Raw genomic sequence first — 13,310 nt, forward strand, 5'->3', positions numbered from 1 at the left:
TGCTGCAGGTTGCCAACCATGTGCACACATTCTTATTTTTTAGGGTATTTATTTCATAAACTATACACCACTTGTAACAAAAAAAAACCTCAAAACAGTTTACAAAAAGATAAAATGGGGGGATGACAACACTACTTTAAAATTTACAAAAGTTGAAATACTGAAATAAATTAAGATTTAAAAGCGTCTATACAAGAGTGTTTTTAGCAGGTGCTGGAAAGAATACAGTGAAGGCAGCTCCTTCATATCAATAGGCAGGCAGTTCCAAAGTGAAGGTGCTGCCACACTAAACGATGGAGTGCTTACATATGCAGAACAGGTATGTGACACCTGTAGTAGTGCCAATTCTGCTGATCAGTATTCTTGGGATTCCTTTTTTTTTTTACAGTACTGTATTTGAGTGGGATTCAAGTGCCAATTCTAATGCTGCATGAAAAACTCCCGTTTTTGCAACTTCATTTGTGGACTGCAAAAAAAAATAAAATGCTTGACAATTTGAGAGCAGGGCATGGAATTTCCTGGTGCTCTTCCTGGGCTCATGATCATTTCCCCGGCCACAGAACACCCTCACAACATCACAACAAAGTGATGTTCTAGGCATTCTGGCAAGTGAAAGGGTACCTGCCAACCTAGGAAGAATTTGAAGGTACACTAGTACATTTTGGGCCAAAAGTTCTCAGCTAAGAGCTTTTCATCTCATAGCTTCCAAATCTTACTATAATTTTTTTATCTAAAAAGTATCCAGCTAGGCATCTTAGTTTTAACACCAGTTCAGCTACTGCTTTTAGGGACAGTGTAAACATACTGTGATAAAATATAATGGATATACTGCAGGCATCCCTAACCTTCAGCCCTCCAGATGTTTTGGACTACAATTCCCATCATCCCTGACCACTGGTCCTGTTAGCTAGGGATCATGGGAGTTGTAGGCCAAAACATCTGGAGATGCCTGATATACTGTGCAGTGAGGATCTGCTATGTACTGATGGCCACCAACTTAAATGACTTTACAAGGGTTAGACAAATGGACGGAGGACAAATCTATCAATGGCTGCTAACCATGAGAGCTATCTTCCACTTCCGCTGTTGGTAAACTCTTAGGTTCTGTGAGAAAACCTTAAATTCTCTTCTAGATGGCACAGGGAACAGGTTGTTGTTGTTGCTGCTGCTGCTGCTGCTGCTGCTGCTGCTGCCACAAACAAGGGATGAAGCTTTGATCACATCTGGAAATAGGGTGGCTTTGTGCACTAATTTTGATTTCAGGTGGTGTTTCTTTAATACACTAATGAAAAGCCAGATGACTCCTAAACGTGGTTTCCTTGCATTTCTTCCTGCAGGGTAAGTTGCAAGAAGGGAAAGGAAAGACGGTGTCTTACACATGGCTTTTATGTAAGCACTTCCTACTACATTGCATCCAAATTACACGTGATGCTCAGTTGCAGAAGTCCCTGTCCTCTCTGATATTTTTTTCCATTTGGTTAATTAGCTATTCTCTGTCTTGAAAGGAAGAAATACAAAAGTGCCCAGCCAGAAGATAAAGATGCCGCCTTGTTTCTCTAGGTTGCAGCCTAACAACAATATTAAAGAGGGAACAGTACTCACAATTTGTCAGACTTTTGCTGTCACATCTGCGTTGTATGTTACCTACTCAAACACAACTAGTTATACTGTTGGGTACCGCAGATTATTCTTTTAAACTTCTTTTTAAAAGAAGACAGATTAGCATCTTTAAAGCAATTTTAAAACTGGTTTTAACTTCAAGTGGCAAAGCATTATTGGGAATATAAAAGTGAGCAACAGAAAAACATGGAAGCAAAAAAAACCCCTAAAATCTGATTATGTGATCTTTTCCTTAACAGGTGTGCGTTGAAGAGTAACAATACAATTGAGAATGAAATAAAGGTTTAATAAAAAGTTTCTGTATCCTGTAATTTGTCTTATGTCCTTAAATGGGGGGAAAGCAAGTACAGTAAGTCCTGCCTGAATATTTGCTTCAGTTTCATCGCTACAGGATGGTGACTTCACAAATGCCCCATAATATCAAGTGCCATGACATCTGTTTCCCACTTTTCTTCCAAGGAACTCAGAGCAGCAGCATTCATGGAGCTCATTTTTATTCTCACATCACACTAATTCTGCAAAATAGGCTGAGTCGATGGATAGTAGCGTGTTTGTCTCTGTAATGCAGCTGCTAGGATGCTCAGTGGAACAACCAGCTTTGCACGTATTACAGCTGTGTTGAAAGATTTGCACTGACTGCCTATTAACAAGCGAGTCAAGTTCATCATTTTGTTATAGGTGTTTAAAGTCCAAAACACTTGGGGACCAGGGATACCTAGCAGGCTACTTCCATTGACACAAGCCGGGTTAGGTTCTGTCTGCTTATTGTTTCATAGCCAGTGGAGTGTTATTTAGTAACAGCACAGAAAAGGGCCTTCTTTGTGATGGCACTCATCTTATACCAGGAAGCTAGTCCTGCAGACCTAACACACTGGCCAGATGTCCAGGAGCTGTAAAAGGGAATCTGATATCAACACATCAGGAGATTGCTTCTACCGCATAAGCCCCACTGCCTGTTTATGTTAAGCCCTTAAGAAAATGTGCTGTATATATTTGGGGTGAGATTCTGTTGCAAGGAGGGCTTTATGTAATTCCCTGCGTATTCTCCGCTGCCAGAATGGTTCATACTCAAGCAGATCAGTGTTTCTAGCCTTCAAACAATCCGTGTGGGTGGCTGAGCAGAGGCCGGCAAGAGTGTCAGTCGGTTAAAAAGAGCAGGCTAATGGAACTGCTTGTTCTGATCTGAACTTGCTTCCTCCAATCAAACCCTCCCAAGTCCATGAACCACACCACAAACGCATATTGCATGCAAACTGGGCATTTCACTTCAGCCCCATTTTGTCGTTCTGGTGTGAGATAACAGGTGTGAACTGAGCGGTTCCACACTTTCCTCGCCACCCTATAAAAATGTACAGAGGTGTTGTTTTTCCCATTTCAACGACAAAAATACAACTGTTTCAGGCAGAAATTAGGCCTAAAGATTTGTTATTCATTCCCCCTCCCTTTTAAGATCTCTGTTCTGTGTTTCCCCCCCTGCACTATTTTGCCATGAAAGGGCTATGTCTAAAAGCAGCTCTTGTCAGCTCACACTGTAAAGTGGCTTAATAAGCTAATTTGTCTGTCACGTTTGTTATTACAATGTTTCCATCATCCTGCTTAAAATACAGAATCTCACTGTTGTGAATTCTCTCTCCTATCAGTATTCCAGCACTGCTAAACAAGACCACTGAACTTTGGGATTTTAAGTTGCAATTAGCATGCCATCAAACTGGAGTTAACAGGTACACAAGGTGTACATATTGGTGTGACCTCTTCCCTTCAAGCTGATCCGCCAAGCACATGTCTCTTCCAATGCTAAAATTATGTGCGTTGCCATCTGAGGGGGGGAGAGATGTTGCCAGGTAATAGAATACAAATATAATGCCAACCCTATGTGAAAAGGGGTGTGCGTGTTTTTCAGCTTGTGGAGACAATGATATTTCAAAGTGAATGTTGCAAGCATTAATTGGATAGGATATGGCGCTGGACCTCATGAAAACAGCTTGTTCGTTTGACTTGCTGTTATGAAGCCCCGCTCACGTATCATAAAGGAAGTGTACCTGTTTTCATCCGACAGGTGATTTAGTACTTTCCAACTGTTTCCTATAGAAAAGCCTATCACGGGGACAGGATATTTATCTAGCTTCACACAGGCTTTCTGGGAACATTTCATCAAAGTCGTAATGCTGTTCCCATGTGTCTCTTGCCGCATCACACAGACACATCCACCGCATTACTCATCTGTTCATAATGGAAGTCTATACATCACAGTTGTGCAGGTATCGTCCAGTGCACCATATAGAAAATTCATTTTTTAAAAAATAATAATTAGCCGCAGAGCCTGATGCTGGGATATGCAGATATTTCATCTGTAAGACATTTTATGGAGCTTGGCTTTGAAATGCTGGTACGCAAGTGCTATAAACTCTGGGTAAATAAGATTTCATAGCCTCTATCCTCCAAGGGTTGCATATACAATTATAAAGGAGGCAATTTGTAATAACTGAGTGGGAGACAGTCTGGGTTAATTGGTGCAGTGGAACCACATAATGCATTCAGACATAAATAATTGCTTCTAACTGCGTTGTTATTTGTTTTGCTTTATTGATATAATGCCCTCAAAATCCCTCTTTAAAACTTTCCTGTCATTTCCAATAAACTCCCAAGTAAGGAACTAGGGATGATCAGACTATTTTGCATAATTCTCTTCCCCTCCCCTTCCTAAATTAATACTTTTCAAGCCTGTTTGAAATGTCCGTCCTCTCTTGTTTCTTGGCAAAACATGAGGGTAAGCTAAGAATATGTGTCAGGTGAAAACAGCTTTATGGTTTAGGGCTGTCAATTGATAGATGGGGTTTTGTTTTGTTCAGCTGTCTTGCTTTTAACTAATGGATTAAACTGATTAAAAATCAGCACTATGGTATCTTGACAGAAGTGGGTGTATTACAAGATGTTTAATGAAAGTATCAGTCTCTCTGGGCTGCCCAACGTAGACAAAATGTCCTCAAATGCATTACTCGAATCATTCTGTTGCTAGATTGGATGGGTGGATGGATCAAAACAAAGTAGCTACACTCTTTGAAAAGGAAATGGCTTTGTTTAAAATCGTGCATTTTCTCCATTGAAGTAAGTAGGCAAGTCCTATATATTTAGAACAAACAACCAATTTTTGTTTAGGGTGCTTTAGCATATTTTGCAGCCTAAGCATTGCAACAAGTAGTGTGTCATATACACAAAACAGTTTTGTAGTAAATGAATATTTAATTTAATTTAAAAACATAAATTGACAAATTATTGATTATGTTCCATATTATTATTTTTTAAAAAAACAAGTGTGCTTGCTTCTGTTCCTTTGCCTTTACACTATTTTAGGCAACCCAGCCTCCAAGAAGCTACCCTTAAATCTGGCCCTGATCTCCCTGACAAGGATCCTGTAAGGTTGTGCTTGGCATGTGACCCTCTTTTTCTGTCTTTCACCGTCCTGGAGTCTTCTCATGATATAAGCCCTCCTTGTATACCTGGTACAGCAAATCTGTGCCCCTCCAGAAGTTGTTGGGTTCCCAAGCCCTATCAGCTCCATCCCACCAGCATGGCTAATGGCCACGGTTGATGGGACCTGTAGTTCAACCATATCTGGAGGGCTACAAGTTTCCCATCTTTCCTCTGTGCACCCGCCATCATGCAGTGTCGCAGAACGAGCCAGTCAGTAAATCACACAGTTCAAGGTTGGAGTTAGCTCTTTAGTAGCAAAATCATGATCTTCACAGACTTGGCTGAATGTCAGGCCAAATCAGCCCAGCAGCTCATTCCCTGTAGGTCTTACTCCATGAAATCAGTTGCTGAGACGGTCCCCATCTCTCTGTGGTCATCTATATCTCCTCTCCAGGGCTTCTTCCAAGCAATCAGAGGCTGTGCCTGTGCCTTTGCTACACCCATTTCATGCCCCTCCTGGTTCTGGGAGGCATGCAGGAAGAGAGCTTGTCACAGCAGGAGGGGAAGCCTCCCATGACTCTTCACCAGCCTGACTGAAATATACTCAGAGTCGCAAAGTGATTTCATGCTCTTTATTCAGCTCATAGTGGTGAGGAGGAATGAATCAAAGTCCCCTCACAGTATCTGCTTTATATACATTATTTACACAATGGGCTGTACATGATTGTCTAATTCCGGAATTCTACTGTAAGCCAATCAGGTTGTGGATTCACTTCAATCTGGAGCAGGATTGGGTGGTTCCTGCCAACCAATCATACTGCTGCATTGTTCTAGGACCAATCAGACTGCTGCATTCTGAATCCTATTGTTCTAGGACTAATCAGACTGCTGCAATTTGGATCCTATTGTTCTCAGTACATAACACCCCTCCCCTCTAAGTTCCAGTCCTGCCCGGGAGGTCGCATTCATAGTCCTCAAGGTATGCCGGCAGCCTACGTGTGCGTTGCGGCCTGGGGTGTTCCCTGGACCGGGCTCCAGGTTCTGGCTCGTGTTCCAAGGATGCTGGCTGTGATGGGGTTGTTTGGTCTGGTGCAACCGGCTCGCTCAGTCGTGGTTCTGGTTCAGGTGTCCTTTCGGCCTCACGGGTCCTCTCTGTATTTACTGATTCTGCCTCTCCTGCTGGCCCCTCCTGCTCTATGGGCCTCACTGCCCCGCTGTTCCCTTGGGACTCCTCTGACCTGTCCTCCTCCTGGGTTTCTCCCGGGAATCGTCGCCGTATCTGGTCGCAGTGGCGGCGCCAGCATTGCCCCCCATCCGTTAGCACCTCGTACGACACTGGGCCAGTGACCCTGGTGACTGTGGCGGGTACCCATGCTGGGCCTGCCCCAAAATTCTTTGCGTACACTGGGTCCTGGGCCTCGAAGGTCCGGGGGTTTCTGCCTTCCCCCACCACTACCTCATCCTGAGCTCTATCGGGGTGAAGGCGGTCCAATCTGATTGCAAGGCGCCGACCCATTAGTAGTTCAGCGGGGCTCCGGCCAGTCGTTGAGCTGGGGGTGCTGTGCTGTGCTAGAAGGAATGTGGCAAGGCGGTACTCCCAGTCCCCTTGCGTCATGCGGCGAAGGGTGTCCTTGGTGGTCCGCACCATGCGTTCTGCTTGGCCATTGGTGGCAGGGTGGAACGGCGCCGAACGGATGTGGCGGATGGCGTTCTGTGCTGTGAAGGTTTGGAATTCTCCTGACGTAAATGCAGTCCCGTTGTCTGAGACGAGAGTGTCAGGGAGCCCGTGGGTTGCAAACAGCCTGCGTAGTACACGAATGGCTGCGGACGTGGAAGTGGACGGTACCAGTGCGACTTCCAGCCATTTGGTGTAGGAGTCCACCACTATGAAGAATGTTTTCCCCTGAAAGGGGCCAGCGAAATCCACATGCAGGCGTGACCATGGTGCTCGGGCGGACTCCCAGGACTGGACTGGGGCCCTTGGGGGATCTGGGCGGGATTCTTGGCAGGCCTGGCAGTGTTTGACCCAGGCCTCTATTTCTCCATCAATCCCCGGCCACCACACATAACTCCTGGCAAGGGCCTTCATTCTTACTACCCCTGGATGTGTCTCGTGTAGGGCTGTGAGGACCCTTTTGCGGAGGGGCTGGGGAACAACGACTCTGCTTCCCCATAACAGGCACCCCTTGTGGGCCGACAGTTCATGTTTGCGGGTTGTGTAGCCGGCGAATTCTGGCCCGGGGCTGCTGCTGGGCCATCCCCTCCACACCCAGTCCAGGACCCGGGAGATGACCCTATCTTTCTTGGAATGGTGTGCAACTTCTTGTGCCTGAACGGGGCGGTCGGGAAGCAGCTCCAGGCTCATAACCTCTTGTGCAGGTGCTGGGTCAGGGCCTGTTTCCGGTAGTGGTAGCCTGCTGAGGGCGTCCGCATGGCCCATCGCCTTCCCCGGTCGGTGAATCAGTGCATACTGGTAGCTGGCAAGGAAAATTGACCACCTGAGGACGCGAGGAGACAGCACTTGGGGGGTCTGCTTTTCGGGGGCAAACAAGCCAAGCAACGGCTTGTGGTCAGTCACCACGGTGAAGGGCCGCCCGTACAAGAAATCATGGAATTTTTTTACTCCCTTCACGATTGCCAGACCCTCCTTGTCAATTTGCGAGTAGTTCCGCTCGGTTGCGTTGAGTGTCTGGGAAAAGTACGCCACCGGTACCTCTCTTCCATCCGGGAGTTGGTGCCCCAGGACAGCGCCAATGCCATAGGGTGAGGCGTCGCATGCTAGCACCACCGGCAGCCTCTCGTCGAAGTGTGCCAAGACAGAGTTTGAGACAAGCAAGTCCTTGACTGCCTGGAATGCGGCCTCCTGGCGCTGGCCCCACACCCAAGGGGCCCGCTTGTCCAGGAGTCTGTGTAGGGGCTCCGCTACCGCCGCCTTGTGGGGAAGGAAGGAATGGTAAAAGTTCAATAGTCCCAAGAAGGCCTGAAGTTCAGTCTTGCTCTTGGGCGCTGGGGCATCACAGATAGCCCGTACCTTGTCCCCAGTCGGGTGGACCCCTTCTGCGTCCACCATAAATCCCAGAAAGTCCACCTGAGGCACTCCTAGTAGACATTTTTCCCGCTTCACCTTGAGACCCGCTGTCTGGAAACGGTGCAGAACGGTGCGGAGGCGGTCCTCAAACTCCTCTGGTGTGGGCCCGGCAATCAACACATCATCGAAGAAGGGGGTGACACCAGGAATCCCTTTAAGGAGAGAGTCCATTAGATTCTGGAATATGCCTGGTGCCACGCTGACCCCGAATTGCAGCCGCTTTACCCTGAACGCTCCTCTGTGCGTCACAATCGTCTGTGCCTCTGCTGTGGCCTCATCTACTGGCAGCTGTTGATATGCTTGGGCCAAGTCCAGCTTGCCAAAAATTTTCGACCCAGCCAGGGTGGCAAGGACATGGCTGACCACTGGCACTGGGTATGCGTGGGCCGTGAGGGCCTTGTTTATGGTACATTTGTAGTCTGCGCAGATGCGGACCGAACCATTAGGCTTGACGGGTGTGACGATTGGAGTTTCCCAGGGGGCATTAGGCACCGGCTCCAGCACTCCTTGCTCCACGAGTCGGTCCAATTCCTCGTCTATACGGGGTTTCAAGGCGAACGGGACCCGGCGGGCCTTGAGCCTGACCAGTCGTACTGCGGGGTCAAGCTGTAGCGCAATGGGGGGGGCCCGTATACTGTCCCAATTTCCCGTCGAAAAGTCCTGGAAATTCCTTGCATATGGCGTCCACGTCCACTTGTAAGCTAGTGTGGTTCACCCCGGTGACAGCTAGCCCCAGTGGTCCAAACCATGCCAATCCCAGTAAGCTAATGTAGGGGCCCTTGACCACAAGCAAGTCCAGTTGCCGCGTCCGCCCTCGGTATTGCACCCTGAAGGTCCCCACCCCCATTGTGGGGACCTTACGTTTCTGGAAGTCCAGTAGGGTGAATGGGGCCGGCCTGAGTTTGGGACCCCCAGTAGGACACAGTTTCCTTAAGGTCTTTGCCGAGATTATGGATAGAGTTGAACCCGTGTCAAGCTCCATGCGGCATGGGGCCCCCTCTATCTGTACCTCTACATAAATTTTCTCTACATTGGGGTGGGGCAACTGGTATACCTGGCAGTCCGTGAGCTCCGTCGAGTTGCCTTGGTGCGTTGGGCCCCGGGACCTGGGGCTCTTGGGTTGGTCATCTGATGCCTGGTGTCGGGTGGGCCGAGCCCGACACACCCGGGCGATGTGTCCCGATTTTCTGCACTGCCTGCACTCTGCGTTGCGGAAACGGCAGGTCCTCCTCTCGTGACTCTCCCCGCAGCTTGCGCAGTTTCCTCCTTCTCGTCGAGGCAGCTGTGGTCTGTGCGCTGCTTGAGTGCGCTGCTGTACTCGGTGCACCTCCTCCCTGTCGGATCCTGAGTCGTCGGTGAGGTCTTCGTGGTGGACCCTCGGTTGGGATGGCAGGCTCGGCCGTGCCTCTTGCGTCGACCTCTCGGCAGCTTCCGTTGCCAGGGCCTCCTCCAGAGCGACCTGGAACGTTAGGTCCTTCTTAGCGTAGAGGCGTCGTTGCAGCTTCTCATCCTTCAGGCCACCGACGAGGCGGTCACGAAGCATGTTCTCCAGCTCTGAGAAGTTGCAGAACCGGGCGGCTTGGCGGAGAGAGGTCACAAACCCAGTTATGGTTTCCCCAGGGGCTTGTCGCTTTGCGTAGAAGGCATTTCGACGAGCCACCACTGAGGGCTGCGGCGAAAAGTGCCCCTTCAGCTGTTCCATTATTGTTTTGTATGGAACAGTAGCGACGTCTTCAGGCGCAAGGAGAGCCCGGGCGATTTCAAACGTCTCCTCTCCGCAGACGCTGAAGAATATCGCCCTCTTCTTGGCGTCTTCTTCGTCGGTGACCCCTTTGGCTTCTAGGAGGAAGGTGAAACGGGAGGCGTACGCTTCCCAGTCTCCAGATGCTGGGTTGAACGGCGAGAAGCTGCTGTCGGTTGCCATGCTGAGTTCCTTGTGTCCCGGAGCTGAAGCCTGGATACACGGTGCGAGGCAGCGGTGCGGCAGGTGGCGGTGCTGCGGTGCTGTGTGTGGCAGTCAGCTCAGCGGGATCCCACCTTCGTCGCCAGTGAAATATACTCAGAGTCGCAAAGTGATTTCATGCTCTTTATTCAGCTCATAGTGGTGAGGAGGAATGAATGGATGTCCCCTCACAGTATCTGCTTTATATACATTATTTACACAATGGGCTGTACATGATTGTCTAATTCCGGAATTCTACTGTAAGCCAATCAGGTTGTGGATTCACTTCAATCTGGAGCAGGATTGGGTGGTTCCTGCCAACCAATCATACTGCTGCATTGTTCTAGGACCAATCAGACTGCTGCATTCTGAATCCTATTGTTCTAGGACTAATCAGACTGCTGCATTCTGAATCCTATTGTTCTAGGACTAATCAGACTGCTGCAATTTGGATCCTATTGTTCTCAGTACATAACACTGACTCACCTCTGCTTCTTGATCTCCCATCTCCCACTCGCCTGCTTCAGCTTCAGCTTCAGCCTCTGATCCTGGACTTCTCTCTGCCACAAACTCTCCCAGCTCACTAAGCCCTATTACCTCTTCAGCTTCTGACACCTCCTCTTCCCAATCTTCTCCCTCTGACCAATCATCGTAGTCCCACCACCACTGTCTGGGCTCTGAGCCTTTGTTCCCTTAATGGTTCCCCAGCTGGTTCCTCCCAGCATTCCTCTGCATCAAACCATTTCATGGCATCCAGGCAAGTTGGTGGTACAAATAACACAGCCCCGGCTCTCCATGAAGGATGGACCAAACATAACAGGGAGGGAATGAAATGTGTGATGTTTACCGAACTCTGAGTCACCTTGGCATTAGGCTGTGAAATTGTCTGTATAATTAGAGATTGCTAATGACTTCGCCCAGGCATTCTGTCTCCCACTGTTTTCATCTCTTCAGCAACGCTACCTCAGCACACTTCTTCAGTTTCTGGCTGCATTTCACTAAGTTGGGGGGGGGGCTGCCAGTGTTTTATCAGACTGCTCGACAAACAAGTAAGAGGGATGCCGTCTTCGTCCTTTGAGCTGTTATCTCCGTTTCAGACACAATGGAGACAAGACAGCGAATGGGGATTGTTTCCACAGGTGTTCCCTCGAAATGGTGAGTCGGGAGGAAGAAGTTATCATGCCTATAAAACAGTGTGTGCTATTTCTCTGCAAAGCAGGATGTCTCCTGTCTGCTCTCAAGATGGTTAATTCATAATACACAGGCCCCTTTGAGGCATTTTGACAGGACGGAAAGAGGAAGAAATGCCAACATGTGAGTCAGGTGCAGACCCCTCCCCCAGCATAGCAAGTAAACTTCCAAAACACAAAGACAAAAATACAATTAGCATGAATACCAGGGTTGTTTCCCCTCCCACATTTGAATTGGTGTACGTTTCAAGGAGACTGGTAATTTGGGCTTCACAGACCCCTACCACCCTAGGGATGCAGGGCCACTGTGGAAGAGACCTCGGGCCTGCCAACTGCCTAGGCAGGGATGTGAGGAGAAACTCCCTCGACCGTGTGAGCTGGCTGATATGGGTGAAGGTGATCTTTCAGGTAACTCTCCTTCAGATAAAGGTGGGGCGAGAGATGTCAGAAAAATAAGAGGCGAGTGTGGCAGAAAGAACAAAGGTAGGCTGTTTGGGCTTTGGGTCTGCCCACCACCGATAAATGCAGATTCCAAGAGTTTTCTTCTGAGGGAATGCAGACTTCGACATACAGTGGTACCTCGGGTTAAGTACTTCATTCGTTCCAGAGGTCTGTACTTAACCTGAAACTGTTCTTAACCTGAAGCACCACTTTAGCTAATGGGGCCTCCCACTGCCGCCGCGCCGCCGGAGCACGATTTCTGTTCTCAACCTGAATCAAAGTTCTTAACCTGAAGCACTATTTCTGAGTTAGCAGAGTCTGTAACCTGAAGTGTATGTAACACGAGGTACCACTGTAGATGAGGCACCTCTTCCAGGTCTCTCAGAGCCTGTAAACCTCTTTGCGTCAGGCCAAATGACTTCCTCCCTAGAAGTTCCCAGTTTAAGAGAAATGGTAGGAGCTATTAACCTCTATGATGTGTACTGATAAGGGGGGCACTTCCTAGACTGTCATAATTTGGGGGTGAGGTTCAGTCACACAGTGGCAAATCCGGGTTGCACAATGAAAGTTGATCTGACCCTCTTGCACAACAGACCTGCTTCCCTTAAAAACGTGGGCATTTGCTATGAGGAGAGCGACAGGAGACTGCACTGGAAAGGGGGAATAGTGCTCGCTGGGTGCACTGCAGTTTAACCTCAGAATTGCTGCTCAGTAAAGAACCAGCATCATCTAACCTCCCTGCAAACATATCAGGATGCATGCTCAATAAACAGGTCACCTGGAAGCGATAGATTTTAAAAAGAAAAGAAAACCCTTCCCCGGGGGCACAGTGCTCCATAGTCTAAATCGCAAAGAGAAAGTGTGCTACTTCTGGGAAGAGCTTTCTCAAAAATCTAATTGACAAATATTTTCAGCATCTCTGCTTGTTTGCTTGCTTCATTTCATTTATGAATCAATTCCCATAAAACAGCCCAAAGCAATTAACAATAAAAATATCAACAATGAAAGCATTTTTTATTAAAAAAAGAAAAAAAGAAAAAAGCATTTCACATCCGATGCAGACTGGGATAAGAAGCTTCACTTTAAAGGCTTGAAGGAAAAAGTGCTAACAGTTGTCAAAAAATAACAGAGATGGTGCCTGTCTGATATATAAAATGGGAGGGAATACTCTTTGAGGAGCGGGTGAACGGAATACAGTGGCACCTCTGGTTACATAATTAATTCGTTCCGGAGGTCCGTTCTTAACCAGAAACTGTTCTTAACCTGAAGCACCACTTTAGCTAATGGGGCCTACCGCTGCTGCCACGCCGCTGCCGCACAATTTCTGTTCTCATCCTGAAGCAAAGTTCTTAACCTGAGGTAATATTTATGGCTTAGCAGAGTCTGTAACCTGAAGCGTATGTAACCCGAGGTACCACTGTATTGGCTTGGGTGTGAGGAGAGTGGTTGAACTGCCACCCCATATTGACAGCAGGTGGGGAGCCTATGGAGAGTGTGATGATGTATCACAACATCCCTGGCATGCAGGGGAAGGGATACCGTATTGGCCTGAATATAAGCAGCACTCCCCCCCCCAAATTCTGACTGTGAAAAGTTAAAGTGTGGCTTATATTTGCAA

This window comes from Podarcis vaucheri (assembly GCF_965113315.1).
Source record: "Podarcis vaucheri genome assembly, chromosome: 12".
In the NCBI taxonomy this organism is placed as follows: domain Eukaryota; kingdom Metazoa; phylum Chordata; class Lepidosauria; order Squamata; family Lacertidae; genus Podarcis; species Podarcis vaucheri.